Here is a 22,762-nt window from a genome sequence, read left to right on the forward strand (position 1 = left end):
TGCATAGTAATTCATTAAGTTTTCTAAGGGGACGTTACATATGTCGACCCTTAGCCGAGGATACCTCACTGGAATCTTCAGATTTTTTTGTAATTAGTGTAGCTATTGTTTATTGCTAGAGCGTAATTATAGAGAGAATTTCCTTTGTAGTTGTAGTTTTCCATTATTGTACAGTAAGACAGTTGTGGCATGCATGTAGATCTGCACCAAGTATTTCGCAGCTGCACTAGCAATTAAATAGATATTATTTTCAGTGCTATGTTAATGTCTTTTCTTATTTTGCTCTTCAAATTGTGCTTTTCTGTGTTATCGTGTGAAATATTGTGACAATAATGGCGTGTGAGTCACAAATTCTTTCTGATTTACAATGGACCTTACAGAATCCGACGTATACCACATGATAATTGTGTTGAAGTTGAAACTCTGCGCCGGCAGGAGTGGCCTTGCGGTTCTAGGAGCTACAGTCTGGAACCGCGTGACCGCTACGGCCGCAGGTTCGAATCCTGCCTCGGGCATGGATGTGTGTGATGTCCTTAGGTTAGTTAGGTTTAAGTAGTTCTAAGTTCTAGGGGACTGATGACCATAGTAGTTAAGTCCCATAGTCCTCAGAGCCATTTTTTTGAAACTCTGCGTACTAGGAAGAGTAAAGGATTGCACCACATTTCACATGTAAAAACCTTTTATTAAAATATAATCTGCTTTTTAACTTAGTCTTTGCCATAATAATAGTCCTCAGAGCCATTTTTTTGAAACTCTGCGTACTAGGAAGAGTAAAGGATTGCACCACATTTCACAAGTAAAAACCGTTTATAAAAAGATAATCTGCTTTTTAACTTAGTCTTTGCCATAATAATAGTCCTCAGAGCCATTTTTTTGAAACTCTGCGTACTAGGAAAAGTAAAGGATTGCACCACATTTCACATGTAAAAACCGTTTATTAAAAGATAATCTGCTTTTTAACTTAGTCTTTGCCATAATTTTTTTCACTTCACGTTACTGGTACTCTTTGTCACACTTAAAAACTGTTAACATGCAACTCTGTTTTAAAATTAGCTATCCAGTCTAGAATCTAGGGAACATATTTAGACAGAAATTACGAATGATTGTTATAGAGAACAGACGACACAGTGTTATTGTGTGTGTACATTCTTGCTTGTTAGTTGCACGATTACGTAATGACTATAAGGCTTACATACTTAGAACATATACCAGTGCTGCTAATGAGATTTTACTGCAACATTTTGGTTTACTTGAAAATACATTCTGTATTTAAAGTACTTTCTGAGAGATACTAGATGACACAGTGGTTAGTTTATTTGACAGCTACACGATTATATCACGACGCTACTAATGTGTGACACAATTTACATTGTTGCTTTTGCGCTGTATCTGTTTTATCTCTGCACAGTTTTTCTTAAATCTTCTGGAAAGGAAAACATGTTTTAGTAGTAACTTTTGTGGTATAGCTACAATGAGACAGCCTTTTCCGTAGCACAACAATATGTTACAGTACAGTACTTTCTTCATCACAGCAATACGCGTAATAACTAAGATATCTACATGCAAAGCATTTCACTTTTATTTATGAGGAGGTGAGTAAATTGACTTCAGCAGAACTTTGCTTTTTTTTTTTTTGTCATCAGTCTACTGACTGGTTTGATGCAGCCCGTCACGAATTCCTTTCCTGTGCTAACCTCTTCATCTCAGAGTAGCACTTGCAACCAACGTCCTCAATTATTTGCTTGACGTATTCCAATCTCTGTCTTCCTCTACAGTTTTTGCCCTCTACAGCTCCCTCTAGTACCATGGAAGTCATTCCCTCATGTCTTAGCAGACGTCCTATCGTCCTGTCCCTTCTCCTTATCAGTGTTTCCCACATATTCCTTTCCTCTCCGATTCTGCGTAGAACCTCCTCATTCCTTACCTTATCAGTCCACCTAATTTTCAACATTCGTCTATAGCACCACATCTCAAATGCTTCGATTCTCTTCTGTTCCGGTTTCCCACAGCCCATGTTTCACTACCATACAATGCTGTACTCCAGACGTACATCCTCAGATATTTCTTCCACAAATTAAGGCCGGTATTTGATATTAGTAGACTTCTCTTAGCCAGAAATGCCTTTTTTGCCATAGCGAGTCTGCTTTTGATGTCCTCCTTGCTCCGTCCGTCATTGGTTATTTTACTGCCTAGGTAGCAGAATTCCTTAACTTCATTGACTTCGTGACCATCAATCCTGATGTTAAGTTTCTCGCTGTTCTCATTTCTACTACTTCTCATTACCTTCGTCTTTCTCCGATTTACTCTCAAACCATACTGTGTACTCATTAGACTGTTCATTCCGTTCAGCAGATCATTTAATTCTTCTTCACTTTCACTCAGGATAGCAATGTCATCAGCGAATCGTATCATTGATATCCTTTCACCTTGTATTTAATTCCACTCCTGAAACTTTCTTTTATTTCCATCATTGCTTCCTCGATGTACAGGTTGAAGAGTAGAGGCGAAAGGCTACAGCCTTGTCTTACACCCTTCTTAATACGAGCACGTCGTTCTTGATCGTCCACTCTTATTATTCCCTCTTGGTTGTTGTACATATTGTATATGACCCGTCTCTCCCTATAGCTTACCTCTACTTTTTTCAGAATCTCGAACAGCTTGCACCATTTTATATTCTCGAACGCTTTTTCCAGGTCGACAAATCCTATGAAAGTGTCTCGATTTTTCTTTAGCCTTGCTTCCATTATTAGCCGTAACGTCAGAATTGCCTCTCTCGTCCCTTTACTTTTCCTAAAGCCAAACTGATCGTCACCTAGCGCATTCTCAATTTTCTTTTCCAGTCTTCTGTATATTATTCTTGTAAGCAGCTTCGATGCATGAGCTATTAAGCTGATTGTGTGATAATTCTCGCACTTGTCAGCTCTTGCCGTCTTCGGAATTGTGTGGATGATGCTTTTCCGAAAATCAGATGGTACATCGCCAGACTCATATATTCTACACACCAACGTGAATAGTCGTTTTGTTGCCACTTCCACCAATGATTTTAGAAATTCTGATGGACTGTTATCTATCCCTTCTGCCTTATTTGGCCGTAAGTGCTCCAAAGCTCTTTTAAATTTCGATTCTAATACTGGATCCCCTATCTCTTCTAAATCGACTCCTGTTTCTTCTTCTATCACATCAGACAAATCTTCACCCTCATAGAGGCTTTCAATGTATTCTTTCCACCTATCTGCTCTCTCCTCTGCATTTAACAGTGGAATTCCCGTTGCACTCTTAAGGTTACCACCGTTGCTTTTAATGTCACCAAAGATTGTTTTGACTTTCCTGTATGCTGAGTCTGTCCTTCCGAGAATCATATCATTTTCGATGTCTTCACATTTTTCCTGCAGCCATTTCGGCTTAGCTTCCCTGCACTTCCTATTTATTTCATTCCACAGCGACTTGTATTTCTGTATTCCTGATTTTCCAGGAACATGTTTGTACTTCCTCCTTTCATCAATCAACTGAAGTATTTCTTCTGTTACCCATGGTTTCTTCGCAGCTACGTTCTTTGTACCTATGTTTTCCTTCCCAACTTCTGTGATGGCCCTTTTTAGAGATGTCCATTCCTCTTCAACTGTACTGCCTACTGCGCTATTCCTTATTGCTGTATCTATAGCTTACAGAGGATGATAACTACGAAACTTCCACAGAATTATCTTACAGCAAGACGCACATTTAGCGCTACGGGACACGCATTTGAGTGATTAATTTTGTACTTAGAACATTTATTTTTAAAGATTTTTTCATTCCATTGCTGTAATCTGTAACACCTGAGGGTATAATTAGATTAATCCTCAGGGGGGTACACGCCTACTTTGTGTACCATGTGTTTGGCTAGCACATGGAGCCCTAGCTAATATGGTATTTGCTTATACAACTTTACACATCCGTACCATATTCCTCTAACACAGAATTACACAGCTATCTGATTATTTAACAGAGAAAGAAATATTTATTTTACTACGTCAGTGACAGATGTTTACGTAATTACACAGCTGGATAACTTCACACTTACGAAATTGGATTTTGTCTGTATTTTGTGAACTGTTCATATCTTTTCGGAACTTGAGCTTTGAATGATGTATTTGGTATGGGATCATGATTTTTCAAGTACGTTTGAGGTAGATGACACTATTGAAATGAGCAGAGAATTTTTTTAGGTTTTGAAATTATTGGAGGAAGCTACGACGATTTTGAGATTTGACTGAAATGTTGTGATGTTATTATTATGACGACGATGTGTATTATGCTGTTGAGGAATGTTTATGATCAATGAGATGATGCTATATGAGGAATCTGATTATGCTCTGTATTTATTATGAGGAAATGTTGAAGACGTGTTGATGAATATGTATATGTGTGATAAGGTAAGGAATAAGGAGTAGTGGTTAGGGACTCTGATTTATGAAAAGGATGTTGAAAACCAAGAATCGTACTTTAAGAGTTATGAAATATGTGTACATACGTGAATGTTAGTTACCACAATGCTGACAATACTTTTTGGGCACTGTTATATATGAGATTTTGTTTCTACACACTTCTAATGTAAATTTCTAAACTTTGAATTTTTTATTTTATATGAGACTGTCACTGTAGTGGAAACTGCTGTCAGAAATATTTCAGTAAGAAAGGTAAGTGACCTTGACGTAATGCGCTGTAGGCGCCAAGCTACGTGACAGTCACCTGGAAAAAAAACAAGCCGTGCCATTCAGAGGCACAACAAAAATAAAAGTAGAGGCCATTAACCACGCTACTGACACTCCTTTCTAGAAAGCATCGCAAATACGACACGCTCATTACTTGGAAAGATACTTACATCTGCACACCTGATTATGACAAGCGTCTTTCTACGAGAGTTGAGAGAATTTATACTAACTTATGAAGTGCCACATGACTACTGAATGATATTTTTACGCTTTACTTTGTACATAGCTGCTTATTTCATTTGATATCTGGTTTTCAGCTGTGTTGCAGCATTGGTTTTATAAAATAAAATTTAATGCAATTGCTAATTTAAATACTTTCTGTCAACAGATCTATTAAATAATAATGTTATGATCCACATTCTTCAAAAAAAGGAGCACATTGGAGATCAATAAGAATGGACTAATAACAGTAACTGCATACATAATTTTCTTTTCATGTACTTGGTAATTTTTTGTAGAATAAGTTTTTGTGGTGCACCACTTTAATTATATATAGACATTAACCCATTAAGCACCAGTGTCCTGTTTTGAGGACAGAGCCCATATTTATTTATAACTACACAATAAATTATTAATTTGCAACTATTACTGTTCTATGTCATTTGTTGATGCTTTTTATAACAAATGTATGCTTACAGGGAATTAAATGCAATAAATCCTACTATTAATTGATTATTGAATACTAGGGTACACTTTTCGTTATTGCAGGTATTTACTTTATCGACAATTTAGTAATATTTGAAATATGTGCAAAGATCTTTTTGTGATTATTTATAGTCAACAATGTTTCTTTTAAACTGCTTGCATTGTTAGCTCAATTGGAGTTATATTCATTGTTTTCCATTGTTATAAAATTTAGTGTACTCAAAGTAGGACACTGGGACTTGGTGTTATCATTTCAGTTATTTGTATTGCTGCACGTTCGAATATGAAACTCTGCTACTGCTGATGAAGTAACGACCCCTCTTTTGGATATGAAGTTACTTTGAAATGTACTGCGTATTATGTAAGTATATTTATGAATATGTTACCCATTAGTAAATAATACAGATGAAAATTATAAATGAATCTTTTCAAAAATTTGGAATATTTGAGGCAAATTTGTCAATTGACGAAATGATAGTCAAATACTATGAATGAAGTGGGCTGGAACAGTTTATCCGAGGCAAGCCTATTAGATTTGGCTATAAGTTGTGGTCTCTTTGTGGAGCAAGTGGCTACTGTTTCAAATTTGATTTATACTGTGGAAAGGATCCAGAAGATACTGCAAGGGATGACTTACTATTGGGATCAAGAGTAGTCCTAAACATGCTGGACTACATTGAGACACCCGAGAATCATTGTGTGTACTTTGACAATTTCTTCACCAGCAGAGATCTTCTGATTCATCTGAGAAATTTGTGTTTTCGAGCAACTAGGACTGTCAGAGAGAATCGAGTTGGTGACTGTCCACCACTGAGCAGCAATGAACTCAAAAAGACAGTTCGAGGAAACTACGACTACCAGTTCGACAGGAATGGTGAAGTCTCATTTGTTCGATGGCCACAACAGATGCGTTACAATTGGTACAAATTTTTACAAAGTTGGACCTCTGGGAGGAGCTACGTGGTACAGTAGACAAGCAAGTAAGAAGACACAAGTGCAACAACCTGCTGTTTTGAAGTCGTATAACGCGCGTACATGGGAGGTGTTGACCATGACTGGTTAGTTGGAAAATATGCAATGGTAATTAGAGGGGAAAAATGGTACTGGGTCCTATTTACACATGTGCTGGAAATGGCCCTAATAAGTGCCTGTCCCTTCTACAGACTAGCACATGGGAAAAATGCACTGGATATACTGGATTTCAGACGTCATGTTACATATCTGAAATTGGACACTGGAAGACCGAATATTGGACATCCAATGGAATACCCATCAAGTCAGTTGAGAGTGATACCAGACATCAGGTTTGATGGAATTGGTCATATGATTGACAAAAGAAGCATGCAAAGATGTGTAAGAGCTAAATGCAATGGGAAACCAAAAACATATTGTGTTAAATGTCATGTAACACTGTGTGTGAAGGGTTTTGTACCATTTAACAAGAAATAAATAGTTAACAGTTGAATAAAGTTTAGCTTGCTATATGATACTGTTAGATCCCAGCGTCCTATTTTGAGGACGGCTATTATATCAGCATGTATAAATATTCTTTGGCTATTTTTGTACTTATTGTGGTTCATACACTATGTACATTATAATTAAGAAATAAAAAATTCAACTTTAAAAAAATTAATTTGGGACTTAATGGGTTAAGATGTGATTAAACATTTCCCTTATCTGCATTGTTGTCTTTAGTATACTATTTTTTCTGCTTGAGCTTTGTCATGTTTAGGTATAAGTTACTGCATTTGCTGCTGCTGCTTGCCAGACATGGTGCTATTAAATTTCACTTTGTATTACTCTGTTAAGCCAGTTTTACTACTGATTTATTTTTCTTGTTTCCTGCACTTTGCCTTAGGTTAGTTGTAATGTTGCATTTGCTTTGCTAATTTATATTTATTGCTGCTTGCTTTGCCAATTTGCACTTTTTGTCATTGCTGTTTGTGTTAATTAGTTGTGTGTTGCTGCACTGCCTCGTCCCTTCGTATATATATCTGAGCTCAGTAGATTTAAGTTAGCTTAAGAGGGGGTAGGCTCTGTAAGAGAATGAGTTGTGATGAGTTGGAAGAAATGCATTGACAAGGTATAAAACAATTGAAATAAGAGGAAACATCTATGAAATGAAGTTTTGGGTTGGACTGCAGTACCAAATGTCACACTGAAAACAAAACCTGACCTGTCCTTTGTGACATCCCACTATGTGTCTGTGTACCTTGTGTATTTGTGTTCTTCCTGTCTTTATGTGTTTATCTGATAAGACTTCTGTTGCAGAATTTTTCTAATACTCAGCTAAATTCACTATGATGAGGAATACTGTTATCCTCAAACATAATTTGCATTTATAATATGAAATTTACTTTGTAAAGATGTTTAGCCATTATTTATTCTGTTTTGTTTTAATGCTCGTTTATTTCTATTCTTTTGTAAAGCCCCTATTTCCACAAATGTTATCTGTATTGTTATGTTCTTTAATGATGTATTTTGTACCTTTGTAATTGTATTCTTATGTTGTAAATTCATAATTGTATAGACAGTTCTTCAAATTAAGTTACATTTCACTGCACACATATCTGTTGGTCATAGTAATGCACAATATATAAGAAGCTGGGACTGTTAGTGTTTGCACGTGTGTTAATAATTCAGCAAGGGACTGGATAACAGCATTGCTGGTTCTAAGGACACTTCAAAAAATTTTTTGTGAGTTCACAAGTGGTGGTTCATGGACTTGCTATATTGTCCGCAAGACTGTTCGATGGTGATTGTGCACCTGCACAGTCGCAACAGATGGCTGCTGGCCGTCTCTACAAGGACTACAGTGGGTCTGCATCTTTGATGGCGCACCAATTGTGGTGTCACCGCCAGACACCACACTTGCTAGGTGGTAGCCTTTAAATTGGCCGCGGTCCGTTAGTACACGTCGGACCCGCGTGTCGCCACTATCAGTGATTGCAGACCGAGCGCCGCCACACGGCAGGTCTAGAGAGACGTCCTAGCACTCGCCCCAGTTGTACAGCCGACTTTGCTAGCGATGGTTCACTGACAAATTACGCTCTCATTTGCCGAGACGATAGTTAGCATAGCCTTCAGCTACGTCATTTGCTACGACCTAGCAAGGCGCCATTATCATTTGCTATTTATCTTGTGATGCATTTACCGTCAGACCGATGTCCACCAATTATGGATTAAAGTTAAGTATTCCAGAAGCTACGTACCTTTTTTTGCTAGTCTCTATTTCTTTAACTGTTCCAGACCTCACGCCAGCCTGCGTGAGCTTAAACGCGTGCCTTTCGGCTTCCTCTCATAGTGGCTTGGCTGTCTTGCCAAGTCACAACACCAATACCATTATTTCTACAAGGACTGCAGTGGGTCTGCACCTCTGGTGGCGCACCAATGCCATAATCTCTACAAGGACTACAGTGGGACTACTCTGTGATGACCTGCCTACTAATATTCTTCAAAACTTCGACTGACTCTGCTGTGGGTTTGCTCTGTTGTGGCCCATTACCTGTCTGCACGTCAAGAGTCAGCACTGTCTTTCCGTTGGAAGGACAACACTACTTCTTCAAGACTGCGTGGAAATCCACTACTTCTGTGTGCATTTTCTTTCACTGCTTAGACTTTGTGCATAAAATTGTAATTAATACTGTGATCAATGATCAGGACTGTCTTTATGGACTGTGAGAAAATTTTAGCTTTTGACTAACATTGTATCGATAAGTGCGTGCATTTGATATATTTGATTGCGTTAACGTGAAAAAGTTTTCAAATATGTATTGACCAGTGCCCAAAACAAATTGTAAAATTTTTTGTGGGGAGCATGGGGGCTATGTAAGTAGGCTGTTTAGATTTTTATGTTGGTAACGCCACATAGCGCTCTGTATGAAAATCACTGGCTGTGCTGCGTGCAGTCAGTGGCTGGTTTGCATTGTTGTTCGCTATTGTAGTGTTGGGCAGCTGGATGTTAACAGCGCGTAGCGTTCCACAGTTGGAGGTGAGCCGCCAGCAGTGGAGGATGTGGCGAGAGAGATGGCGGAGTTTTGAGAGCGGATGATCTGGACGTGTGTCCATCAGAGACAGTAAATTTGTAAGATTGGATGTCATGAACTGCTATATATATATTATGACTGTTGAACACTATTAAGGTAAATACATTGTTTGTTCTCTATCAAAATCTTTCATTAGCTAACTATGCCTATCAGTAGTTAGTGCCTTCAGTAGTTAGAATCTCTTATTTATCTAGCAGTATTGGCGCTCGCTGTATTGCTGTAGTTCGAGTAACGAAGATTTTTGTGAGGTAAGTGATTTGTGAAAGGTATAGGTTAATGTTAGTCAGGGCCATTATTTGCATGGATTGTTGAAAGTCAGATTGCGTTGCGCTAAAAATATTTTGTGTCAGTTTAGGGTTGATCAGAATAGGTAAAGAGCGAAATGTCTGAGTATGTCCAGTTCTGCTCAGCTGTTTGAAAATCAAATAATGTAAGAGGTTTATCTTCATTAAGTTTTCTAAGGGGACGTTTCAACATTGTTGCATTTTCTTAGGTCTTGCTTCCAGCCACCTCAGTGATTCTTTCACCTTTCATAAAGCCAAACTGATCGTGAATTTTGTTTTCCGTTCTCCTGAATATTATTCTGTTCAACAACTTGGAAGCATGAGCCGACAGTTCTCGCGCTTAACTGCGGCTGATATCTTCGGGGATAGGCGGCTGATATTCTTTTCGCATGCCTGATGGTATGTCTCCAGACTAATAGGGTCTACAAACCAAACTGAATGGCTGACGTAATCCGTTAGAAATTTTCCCGTCTTTCCAGGCCTTTTCCAAGTTCGCCTCATCCTTTTGTGATTTTTGGACAGTGTATTACGATTGGAGAAGTCAATTAGTCCTGCACCTCGCTCATTTTCATTTCCGAGCCCATATTATGTCGTAAATCTTTCTATCCCTTCCGCTATCACCGTGTGGCAATCATTCACGATTATTATTGTTTCATCTCCCTTTATGTACTGAATCATAATTTCAATGTCCTCATATATTTTCTCTACATATTCTGCTTGTTGCATCGGCGTGTATATCTGAAATATTTTTGAACTTCGTTTACTGTACATTAATTGGTTTACTCTACCCTTCCAATCATGAAGGGTTATACTCCCGTTATTCCATTCTCCAGAAATAACAAAGGTGCATAAAAGTTGTAGCTTTTCGCACCCCAGACAATAATGCGTGGGGTGTGGCAAATGTGTCTTTGGCGAACGAACCCTACGAGACAGTGCTCTTCAGCTCAACTTTGTACGTACGAGGTGCATTCAAGTTGTAAGGCCTCCGATTTTTTTTCTCCGGACTGGAAAGAGATAGAAACATGCGCATTGTTTTAAAATGAGGCCGTGTTCATTGTCAATATGTCCCAGAGATGGCAGCACCGTACGGCAGATGGAATTTTACCGCCAGCGGCGATCATGAGAACTGTTTTAAATACTTAAAATGGCGACGTTTTCCTTACTTGAACAGCGTGCAATCATTCGTTTTCTGAATTTGCGTGGTGTGAAACCAATTGAAATTCATCGACAGTTGAAGGAGACATGTGGTGATGGAGTTATGGATGTTTCAAAAGTGCGTTCGAGGGTGCGACAGTTTAATGAAGGCAGAACATCGTGTGACAACAAACCGAAACAACCTCGGGCTCGCACAAGCCGGTCTGACGACATGATCGAGAAAGTGGAGACAATTGTTTTGGGGGATCGCCGAATGACTGTTGAACAGATCGCCTCCAGAGTTGGCATTTCTGTGGGTTCTGTGCACACAATCCTGCATGACGAACTGAAAATGCGAAAAGTGTCATCCAGGTGGGTGCCACGAATGCTGACGGACGACCACATGGCTGCCCGTGTGGCATGTTGCCAAGCAATGCTGACGCGCAACGACAGCATGAATGGGACTTTCTTTTCATCGGTTGTGACACTGGATGAGACGTGGATGCGATTTTTCAATCCAGAAACAAAGCGCCAGTCAGCTCAATGGAAGTACACAGATTCACCGCCACCAAAAAAATTTCGGGTAACCGCCAGTGCTGAAAAAATGATGGTGTCCATGTTCTGGGACAGCGAGGGCGTAATCCTTACCCATTGCGTTCCAAAGGGCACTACGGTAACAGGTGCATCCTACGAAAATGTTTTGAAGAACAAATTCTTTCCTGCACTGCAACAAAAACGTCTGAGAAGGGCTGCGCGTCTGCTGTTTCACCAAGACAACGCACCCGCACATCGAGCTAACGTTACGCAACAGTTTCTTCGTGATAACAACTCTGAAGTGATTCCTCATACTCCCTACTCACCTGACCGGGCTCCTAGTGACTTTTGGCTTTTTCTAACAATGAAAGACACTCTCCGTGGCCGCACATTCACCAGCCGTGCTGCTATTGCCTCATCGATTTTGCAGTGGTCAAAACAGACTCCTAAAGAAGCCTTCGCCGCTGCCATGGAATCATGGCGTCAGCGTTGTGAAAAATGTGTACGTCTGCAGGGCGATTACGTCGAGACGTAACGCCAGTTTCATCGATTTCATGTGAGTAGTTAATTAGAAAAAAAAATCGGAGGCCTTAGAACTTGAATGCACCTCGTACAAATGACCATCACTTGCGTGTAAGCAGTATCTGCTTTCATCGCTGAAGACCACGGAGTCACATTCCAAGTGATGCTCTGACAGCAGGCCAGCTGTGCTCGTCTATGCTGTGGCGTAGATGGAGGACGGTCTAGAGGTGGAGTCTCTTGCGTAAGTAGAAGACAGGCTAGAGGCGCGCTTGCACCTAGTACCACTGCTAATAATCGGTTCGCAGCAGGTCGTGTTGACACTTCTGGGCTCACAAGAACTCTTACCTGTGCTGTGCCAGCTGTACTATCTGCCACTGCTGCCCTTACAGTAAGACGAACCTGGCGGGCGTCTGTGATACGTGGACGTCCAGAACCTCGTCTACCTGTGTGAGAATGTTCACGTGACCCGTGATACCAGCATCGTTGCACAAGTGAAGTAGCAGATCTACCTTTGTGCATTCTGCGAAAGGATCATCCCGCCACTCGGAAAGCCTCAATGCGACCCGTTTCAGGCTTACTCAGATGGTTTTGGGAAGCGCGAGTCCGTCTCTGTACTATGGTTACCTGCTTTCTGCACACGTTTGCACCACACTGAGCCTTTTGTCTGTGAGCAATCCCTGTGAAAGAGGAGAGACAGATGGCACTCTGGTAGGCATGTAACTATGCTATCTTATCAGAAAATCTAGTCCCCCCAGGCGGTATACTCCGTCATTAGATCAGAATGTACGTCGTCTCTCCAGGTGTAATTTTTCTTTACCGGCACTTTATGAAAGGTCGAACACAAAGTAGAAAGAACTGAAAGCGGATGGTATAGTCTACCATTTGCAACAGCATATTTTAAAGGCAAAGCGAGTAATAAGTACAGCTAATATGTTGATAACTAAATAAAAAAAATAAAAAACGTGGACGGCAAATTAGAAAGCTTAATCAAGGACACGAATGGTGCCAAAGTAATAGTGACGTAGTAACTCCATTAAATAAAAAAATGCAGTGTGGTTTAGCACAGACAGCCCAGGTAACATCATGCGTCAGTATCTGTAACTACACATATAGCGACTCGGCAATAGACAAATTATCAAAAGCAGAGATCGTTTCGTATTTCGAAATATAAACTGGTTTAATATATGCTGTTTTTTTTAATTCTGGACGTAATAATTTTCTCTCAGCGGCGATCGTATTCACACTTCCTTGCCAGAAGCCGATGGTATAATTCTAACCTGCGATCTAGAAGTGAACTGTCACAGTGATTTTAACTGACTGAGTAAAAGTAGTTCTTTGCGTGAATGTATTGGTATGGTATGGTTTTAAGGCTTTTTAGATCACACCGGCAGTTTCTAAGAAGACCTCGCCCAGCGTCCTGTCATCTGCCATCCAGGTCTTCGTGTGGCCTCATTAATAGGAATAGTTAGACATTTGAATCAGGATCTCAATATCAGGATTTGTATCCTACTTATACGTCTTCAGAGAGCAAGTGAGTGTCAGCTCCACGTCACTTGTTTTGAAAAGTTGTAAGCTTACAGCACTCAACGAGCGGTTCAAGCGACTTTTATCCCCTAAAAAACCGTTACTTCAGCAGCAAAAGTGCATCCAGTAGCTCGGAATATTCCTGACCCCGAAAGACAGCAACTTACCACTTTATAGAGCGGAGCTTTCAGCTTCTTTGAAAGCCTGCCCATCCTTGGAGCTCACAGATAGCGCACGCGCAACCGTATCGTCTACAGTGGGTCGGGGGAGAGGGGGGGGAGGGGGGGTGGTCTTTCGCAGGCTTGAAGAGAGCACGTTTTTAAACTTGTGGTGACTAAAGAGCTTTTTAACGACCGCACGCAGCAGAGGTCACGTTTCAGCGTGTAGTGTCGAAACGCTACAACGTATTTATCAATCATCGTCAGAGAAGTAAAAGCCGTGATCATTATGCATTATTAGTAGCTAATCAGATTAATCACTTTTAATGCTTTCTGACTTATCTGAAGTAAGGAAGGAAGTATTACATACCTTAAATTTCGCATAAATTGCTTAATTAACAATGATGGGAAAGGACTGCTTGTTTTCAGTAACTGCACACCGAATTATAGCTACCTCAAAAATGCTAATTAAGACTGTCACAAGTTTTCTACAGTAGCTGAGGACATAAACGCGCAACACTGTAAGTAGCTGTCTGCTCGGCAACACATTCACAAAATGTCTCTCCACCGTAAACCTGTCACTGAAGATTGATCCTTTTGTGACATCGCAACACCACTTTTCTATGTGGCCTCGGGCTCGAAATGTCATCCACGAATCGTTATCCTGGGTTTTCACACGCCATGTACGTCTTCTAATTTGTTACTGTGGTTCTGTGATTGTCTCATTCATTGTAAATGAACACTTTCTCATCGTCATTTGTGAGCGTACTTTCCGTGAATAAAATGAGAACGGTCTGGAGATGTTACTGCTTTGGTCTTTTTCCCTCTGGGTACTACTCCTCTTCGAATGTCAGGAGGTCAACACTTACTCCAGACTGGTGAGCCGAGATTCAATTCTGGGAATTCTTATGTGTTAGCCGTGCGTGGCTCATGTTCCCGCCATCATGTATTTTACACCCTGCTTTTAACGTACTTCCACTTCACTATGTTAATTTAAATTACTGGTGTTACTGAGTTGCTGCTCTGCCTGACCGTGACCGGCGCTAGCAGTACGTATCGATATATCCCCTCTCGTAGTACCTTTGCTCGACTGCTATTACTTCCCGGTCGTTGTCTGTCGTAAGCTAGTTGAGTTCGGGTCGCGAGTTCGGGCTGCTAATCATTTGTAACGCGTCTGGAGCGCAGTCCGGGCCTGCCAGTCGGGAAGTTGCAATGCGGCACTAGTGCAGTCGGGTTGGAGCAGCTTTGAGGTCTGCGTCGACATGGCTCGCCCGACCATTGCCACTACGCATCACTTGAGCCGGATCGGATCTTGGGGTATCGTCGGTCGGTCGCCCATCAGACGACGCGTTTTGGCTCGCTGATTGTTCATGAGTCGGCTGTGTGTGTGTGTGTGTTGGCTGGTGAAAAGTTGTTGTGATGCCTCGTGTAAGGAGGAGAAATGCGTACCATCACGTTTCCGACTTTGATAAACGTCGGTTTGTAGCCTATCGCGATTGCGGTTTATCGTATCGCAACATTGCTGTTCGCGTTGGTCGAGATCCAATGACTATTAGCAGAATATGAAATCGGTGAGTTCAAAAGGGTAATACGGAACGCCGTGATGGATCCCAACGGCCTCGTATCACTAGCAGTCGAGATGACAGGCATCTTATTCGCATGGCTGTAACGGGTCTTGCAGCCACGTCTCGATCCCTGAGTCAACAGAGGGGACGTTTGCAAGACAACAACCTGCGATAGTGTACTCAACGACCAACCTGGGTGAACGAATGGCAAAAAGTCATTTTTTCGGATGAATCCAGGTTCTGTTTACAGCATCATGATGGTGGCATTCGTGTTTGGCGGCATCGCGGTGAACGCACATTGGAAGTGAGTACTCGTCATCGCCATACTGGCGTATCACCCGGCGTGTTGGTATGGGGTGCCATTGGTTACACGTCTCGGGCACGTCTTGTTCGTATTGACGGCACTTTGAACAGTGGACGTTATGTTTCAGATGTGTTACGACCCGTGGCTCTACCCTTTATTCAATTCCTGCGAAACCCTACATTTCAGCAGGTTAATGCACGACCGCATGTTGCAAGTCCTGTACGGGCCTTTCTGGATACAGAAAATGTTCGACTGCTGCCCTGGCCAGCACATTCTCCACATCTCTCACCAATTGAATACGTCTGTCAATGGTGGGTGAGCAACTGGCTCGTCACAATACGCCAGTCACTACTCTTGATGAACTGTGGTACCGTGTTGAAGCTGCATGGGCAGCTGTGCCTGCACACGCCATCCAAGCTCTGTCTGTCTCAATGCCCATGCGTATCAAGGCCGTTATTACGGCCTGAGGTGGTTGTTCTGCGTACTGATTTCTCAGGATCTATGCACCCAAACTGCATGAAAATGTAATCACATGTCAGTCCTAGTATAATATATTTGTCCAATGAATACCCGTTTATCATCTGCATTTCTTCTTGGTGTAGCAATTTTAATGGCCAGTAATGTATATTGTCCTTGTGAAAGACTGAAGAGTGGTGTGAAGCAGTTCTCTGCGCTAGTCTGTCCGGACCAAGTATTTCGATCTGTACAACTTAAATTCATTTGTACTTGCTTACTGTTTTTTAACCTTGGTCTCCCTCCATAATTCCGACCCCTTCCCCTCCTCGCGAGCACACACACTTCCCTACATTACAAAATTATCCCTTGGTGTCTCAGGCACAGAAACATAATTAGTGCTAGGGGATGTCTATTAGTTAGAAATGCTTTTCTTACTATTGGTAGTCTATATTTCATATCCACTCTACGTCTGCCATCAGGTTTTTTCCTGCCCCAATAGAAAAATGTTGGTACTACTTTTATTGGCTCGCGTCCAAATCTAATTCCATCAGTATCGTCTGATTTTTTTCGAGTACATTCTGATTTCCTAATTTTACTTTAGAATAAGTTCACTTAATAGCCTCCTTTCAAGACTATCCATTCCATTCAACTGCTCTTCCATTTCCTTTATTCCCTCTGGCTAAATTACTAAGTCGTGAAAAAACTTCACTTTTTATTCAGTCTCCATGTAAGTTAATCGTCTTTCAAAAATTCTTCTAAGTTTCCTTTATTACTTGCTCAATGTTAACATTGAGTTGCGTAGAGTATAAGCTACAACACTGTATCACTCTCTTCTGAACTGCTTCTTCCTCTTCCTGGCCTTCGACTGTCGTAACTGCAGTGTGCATCTTTCACCATCTGTAAATAACTTCGTGTCACCGTTACTATATTCTGAATTGAAAGGAGCATTGTCCAGCCGACACTAAATTTTTTTTTTTTAAATCCACACCTGCCTCAAATGTTATTGTATGTTTCTTAACAATCTTTGCTAGGATAAGACTAAGTACTGCCTCGCGTGTACATTTCTCAGGAACCCAAAATGACATTCCCGGAGGTCGGCTTCTGCGAATTTTTGCATTCTTCTGTAAGTTATTAGTATCAGTATTTCCCATGTGTGTCCACTAATTTCACAGGCGTCACCACACGCTTTCTTTAGCACTGGAATTTTTATATTCATCTCGAAGCCTGAGGGTATTTCCCCTGCCTCAAATACCTTGCGCAGCAGATAAAATTATTTTGTAATGCCTGGCTTCCCCAAGATTCTTAGTAATTGTGATGGAATTTCGGATAGTACAGGAGCCTTTTTTCCACTTAGTTGTTTGACTTTTAATGATTTGTAAAGTACTTATCGGTAACGAGAGAGATGTTATCATGGGATAAAAAGGAGCACCGGAGATTGGTTTTTTTCCCTGAGGCGAACACAGGAAGCTACTCCCAGACTCTGGGCATCGTTGTGTACGCCTACAGCAACTAAAAAAAAAAAAAAAGTTTCAAATGGCTCTGAGCACTTTGGGACTTAACATCTGAGGTCATCAGTCCCCTAGAACTTAGAACTACTTAAACCTAACTAACCTAAGGACATCACACACATCCATGCCAGAGGCAGGATTCGAACCTGCGACCGTAGCGGTTCCGCGGTTCCAGACTGAAGCGCCTAGAACCCTACAGCAACTCACAGATTGCCTTTGTCTTCTGTAACAAATTACCTGTCCGTTCGCAGATCGTCTCATAATCGTGTCATGAACACTATGGACAGAAGGGTACTTGTGCTGCCATCCTGGTCACCTGACCTAAATCCATTTGAGAATATAAGGGCACCACAAATCGAATGTCTTTGTCCGAGACCAATCTTATAATTTTAAAGAGCCACGAGCGTTGATTGAGCTATTATGGATAACGACAGATTCCCAAAGCTTCCGGATATCTTACTACTAAGAGTCGCGACCTACAAGGAAGGTAGCTTTAATTTAATTTCTCATATACTTATTTTAATGCAATGGACCATCACCGTACTTCAATAGAACAAACCCACGGTAAACATCGATGTGAGCCATTTTGGCACAGAGCACATTTAACTGTCAGCATTTACAACTGATATCCATTCAAGCATAACTGCATTACAGTTAACCTTCCCGCTTAATTTGTGTGAGTATTGTAGCTGTATAAGGGTGACTGTGTTTGGAAATAACAGTAGGGGCACATCGGTGAATTATGAGTGATACCAATAAAAGTTAGTTAACAAATACCTCTGAACAGGCTATCTTGGTGGGGAAAAATTCCCTTTCTATTCTTTACTGCTTTGGCAGGTATTCCGTTAGCAGGAAGATCATCTCGTAATACTCAGTAGATTATTTGGATTATGATGTGGAAATGCTATCGCCTTGTCTATGGAACCAATCCAAAGTCGTCGAAAGTGATTAAGAAGCACAGAAGAAAAGTAAAATTACAGGCATGGAAAGTGGAAATGTGTCTCACTATCCCTTTTGTAATAAGCATGCCTTCATGGTCTTCGTCAACTGTGGCTAGGCTATCATCCAATATTATATCTGGTTATGTGAGACAGAAAGACTTTCCAGGTATCCTTAGTCAATGACAAGAAATTTTTCCCTGCTATTTCAAATCAGTGGAATTTCGTGTGCAATAGTGGCCTTAATTGTGAAAAATAGTAACAAAGAATTAACTAAAGATGCGGAGAGGAAAGGTCAGTTCGCTGGAGGTATTTCGGCTTGGACTTTTTTCACATCATTCATTTCATATAAAATATATAAACTGGCAAATATTGTAGCTTATTTCGCTGGGAAAGATGTTGAGGTGTCTGAAGTGGAGCTTTATGCAAATAATGCAGTACTCACAAACAGAGGCGTGCCTAATTGGGATCTGGAGACAATTAGCGACGGGTCATTATATTTAGGTTAGAGGCAGGCAGAGCGGCAGGTAAATCAACGAACCGACGAGTCGGACGTTGAAACGTAATGAGTGTTCCGAGCAGGTTGTGGTTACAGCACGTAAGAATTTGAAAAACGACTTATTTCAATCATCAGCGGGCGTTAATACAGAATTCTATATTCAGAACCGGTTTCTATCTTCAGACATCATAAACTTTTTGTAACAGGTTGAAGAAACAAACAAAGAAAATAAAACGTTTTTCTGTAGGTTGTTATAAATACTTTTACCGTATCTGAAAAAAGATGTGAAGGTGTAAACCTGCATAAAATAAAGATCTATTTATCAGGAGCGGTTGAAAGAGGACGTTTTCCAAAAGAGGTTTCCTTATCCAAAGTACGGGATACATAGAAAGCATCCAAGTAGCAAGCCGTCCCAAGGCAACATTTTTAAGAATCGTCGAGTTTTTTGTGACACCGCATTTCAATAATTCAGTACCCTGATTCGATGGTGTTAAGTAACAGCGTAGTTTGAACATTGCAATAAACTCTTGCGATGTTAGTTATTTCACACTGTAGACAGAATTAGATGGAGACAAATGGAACTTCGTCGCTTATGGAGCTAGTGGGTGCAGTTTTCTTCCCAATAAACTGAACCAAGGACCCTCAGAAAATAATATGTTGGTCTTCCATCAGTCAGCGTACAATGGTATGAGATATGGAACTTTATTATATAAAATTGTGAGACAAGTAAAAATTATGTGTGTGTGTGTGTGTGTGTGTGTGTGTGTGTGTGTGTGTGCTGTCCGTCTAGGTACCGAACTTAACCCCAGTTGATCAGCCAGTTACGTGTAACTTGACAGTTAAAGCGGAAATCACCTTGGCATTTTACACACACACACACACACACACACACACACACACACACACACACACACACGCGCACACACACCTCAAATATAAACTTCACACGAGACGCGTATGCGGTAGATCCCCGAATATTCGAAGCCAGTCTGGATTAGGAGTCAAGAAACATCAATCCTACGAGTGAAGTTCAATAAATGATGTAACACATTTTCTTTCTGGGCCACTTTCCGTCAGAAAAATGTGGAATTTGTTATGGGACATCGTGGAATATACCCGCATCAGCCACTTCAGTTTCACGAAGTTCAGACAGGTGACGGCGCTATACGCAACCTTAAAATGGGCTCTGTAACGGAGAACGTTTCAAGCAGAGAACTGTCACTGAGTTTCTCTTAGCGGAAAACCAGAGCATCGTAGATATTCAAAGGCACTTGCAGAATGCTTTCGGAGACCTGCCAGTGAATAAAATCACGCTAAGTCGGTGAACGAGGTGTCGCCATCATCGCAAGAAGGTCGCGCAAACCCATCGGATCTCCCGCGTGCCGGCCGGTCCTGCAATGTCAGAACGTGCGGACACTCTCATTCTATACATCCCAATCAAAAACCTAGCTATACAACTTGATGTGTCTGTTGATAGCATTGATAAACTCATCCACCAGTTGGAATTTTCAAAGCCGTGTGCCCGCTCTGTTCTTCGACAAGCAACAGAAAACCATAAAGAACAACGAGAGACCATGTCTGCGGAATTGCTTGCGCATCACGAGCCTGACGTATATATTTTTTGTTGAACATCGTCACAGGCAATTACACAAGGGTTAATCACTTCGAGCCAGAAACAAAACGTCAATCCATGGAATGGCGCTATGCCACCTCTCCTCCGAAGAAAAAGTTCAAAGCCGCACTCTCTGCCGGTAAAGTTATAGCGGCGGTGTTCTGGGGCTCTGGAACGGTTGTTCTGTTTGACTTCCTCCATCGTGCTACTCTCAGGAAACCCAAGAAACCACTTCAAAGTGTTCGTCGTCACAAAAATACAGACTAACTTCACCCTCTCCAGGCCACAAAATGCCTCACAAATGTGCGCGCACCCGAGTGGAGCTCACAGAACTTCATAGCAGTGTTCTTCCTCATCAACCCCTCCCCCCCCCCCCCCCCCCTTTGTTTTTGAGTCATTAGTCTTCTAACAGGTTTGATGCAGCGCCCTATGAATTCCTCTCCTGTCGCAACCCTTTAATCTCGGAGTAACACTTGCAACCCACGTCATCATATACTGTAGTTGTTGCATAGATTCCAGCCTCTGTCTTCCGCTAGTTTTTACTCTCTACACATCCCTCTAGTACTATGGAAGTTATTCCACTATGTGTTAACACATGTCCTGCTATCCTATCCCTTCTTCTTGTCAGTGTTTTCTATGCATTCCTTTCCTAGCCGATTCTCCAGAGAAACTCCTGATTTCTTACCTTATGAATCGATCTGATTCTCAATATTCTATTGTAGCACCACATCTCAAAAGCTTCGATTCTCTTCTGTTCTGGTTTTCCCCATTATGTCTCACTGCCATGAAAAGCTGTGCTCCACATGTACATTCTCAGAAATTTATTTCTCAAATTAAGGCCTATGTTTGATACTAGCAGACTTCTCTTGGCCATGAATGTCGTTTTTGCCAATGCCAGTCTGATTTTCATATCCTCCTCGCTCCGTATATCGTGGGGTATTTTGCTGCCGAGTTACAAAATTCCTTCGTGATCACCAATTCCGATGTTTGGTCCCTCGCTGTTCTCATTTCTGCTACTTCCCATTAGTTTCATCCTCCTTCGATTCACTTTCAGTCCACATTCTGTACTCATTGGATCGTTCCTTCCATTCAGCAGATTCTGTCACCTTCTTCACTTTCACTGAGGATCGCAATGTCATCAGCGAATCTTTTAATATCTTTTCGCATTGAATTTTTGTTCTACTCTTGAACCATTGTTTTATTTTCGCCATTGCTACTTCGATGTGTAGATTTAATACTAGGGGCAAAAACCTATATCCCTGTCTTAAATTTTTTTTAATCCAAGCACTTTTTACTTGGTCTTCCACTCTTCCTGTTCCCTCTTGGTTCTTGTACATTTTGTATATCACCCATCTTTCCCGACAGCTTATCCCTGTTTTACACAGATTTTCGAAGTTATTGCACCAGTTTCCATGATCGAAAAGTTTCTACAAGACGACAAATTTTATAAATGTGTCTTGATGTTTCTTCAGACTTGCTCCCATTATCAAATTCAACGTCAGAACTGCCATCCACCCAACGACCTCGATCTCGCACCTTTCGCTTTACATTTGTTTGCCCCAAAGGAGGATACACTCCTCGGGAACCAGTACGTGGATGATGTGGAGGTTGTTGATGCATCAAGACGTTGGCTCCGACGTCGACCAATAGAGTCGTACCACGCAGTGCACAGGCCGTCACAGTAAGGTGGTGTAAAGCCGTCCCATTGAAAGGATATTATATTAAAAGCAGGTTTTTGTAGCCAAGAGATTTCTGATAATATGGTGTATTGGAATCCTGAATAAAACCAACCAGCATTCGGAAAAAAGTGTGTTGCATTACGCCCTTCGCAAAAACGAAAGTATTAGTTACACAGCGTGAAAATGTTCTATCAACATAGCGTCACTACCGCTGGTCGCTCAACTTCTACAAAGTGGAACATTGTGATACCTCGCTGGACGAAAAATATGACTATAGCTACTGAGTTTAAAAAAAAAATGTTAATGATCTACCATATAATTAGATATATAGTGATGGCCATACAGGATAACGTAACAACTTACATTTGACACTTTACATGTATAGTAAAAGTGGGAAATATGTGGGAGACCGCTTCAAAGTAATTTTTGAGCTATTGAACAACGTTAACTAAATTATAATTATCCCTGCCAGCTCGAATAGTCAGTTGCTTCCAACTAAAATCCATAGGTACATATCCATTGCAACAGTGGGATTTCAGAACATGACTATGAAGGGAAGAAGGAAACATATTGATGTTGCACAGTATATGAGACTGATTTATG

The 22,762-nt window shown here is 41.0% G+C and overlaps 1 protein-coding gene across 1 annotated transcript in view; it reads right to left on the bottom strand.

The window, feature by feature from the left end:
• The window catches only part of LOC124595932, a 721,865-nt gene that overhangs the window by 467,923 nt on the left and 231,180 nt on the right, over positions 1-22,762 (bottom strand). The gene's annotated exons all lie outside the window — the stretch shown is intronic.

Source organism: Schistocerca americana, chromosome 2 (assembly GCF_021461395.2).
Source record: "Schistocerca americana isolate TAMUIC-IGC-003095 chromosome 2, iqSchAmer2.1, whole genome shotgun sequence".
Lineage (NCBI taxonomy): Eukaryota > Metazoa > Arthropoda > Insecta > Orthoptera > Acrididae > Schistocerca > Schistocerca americana.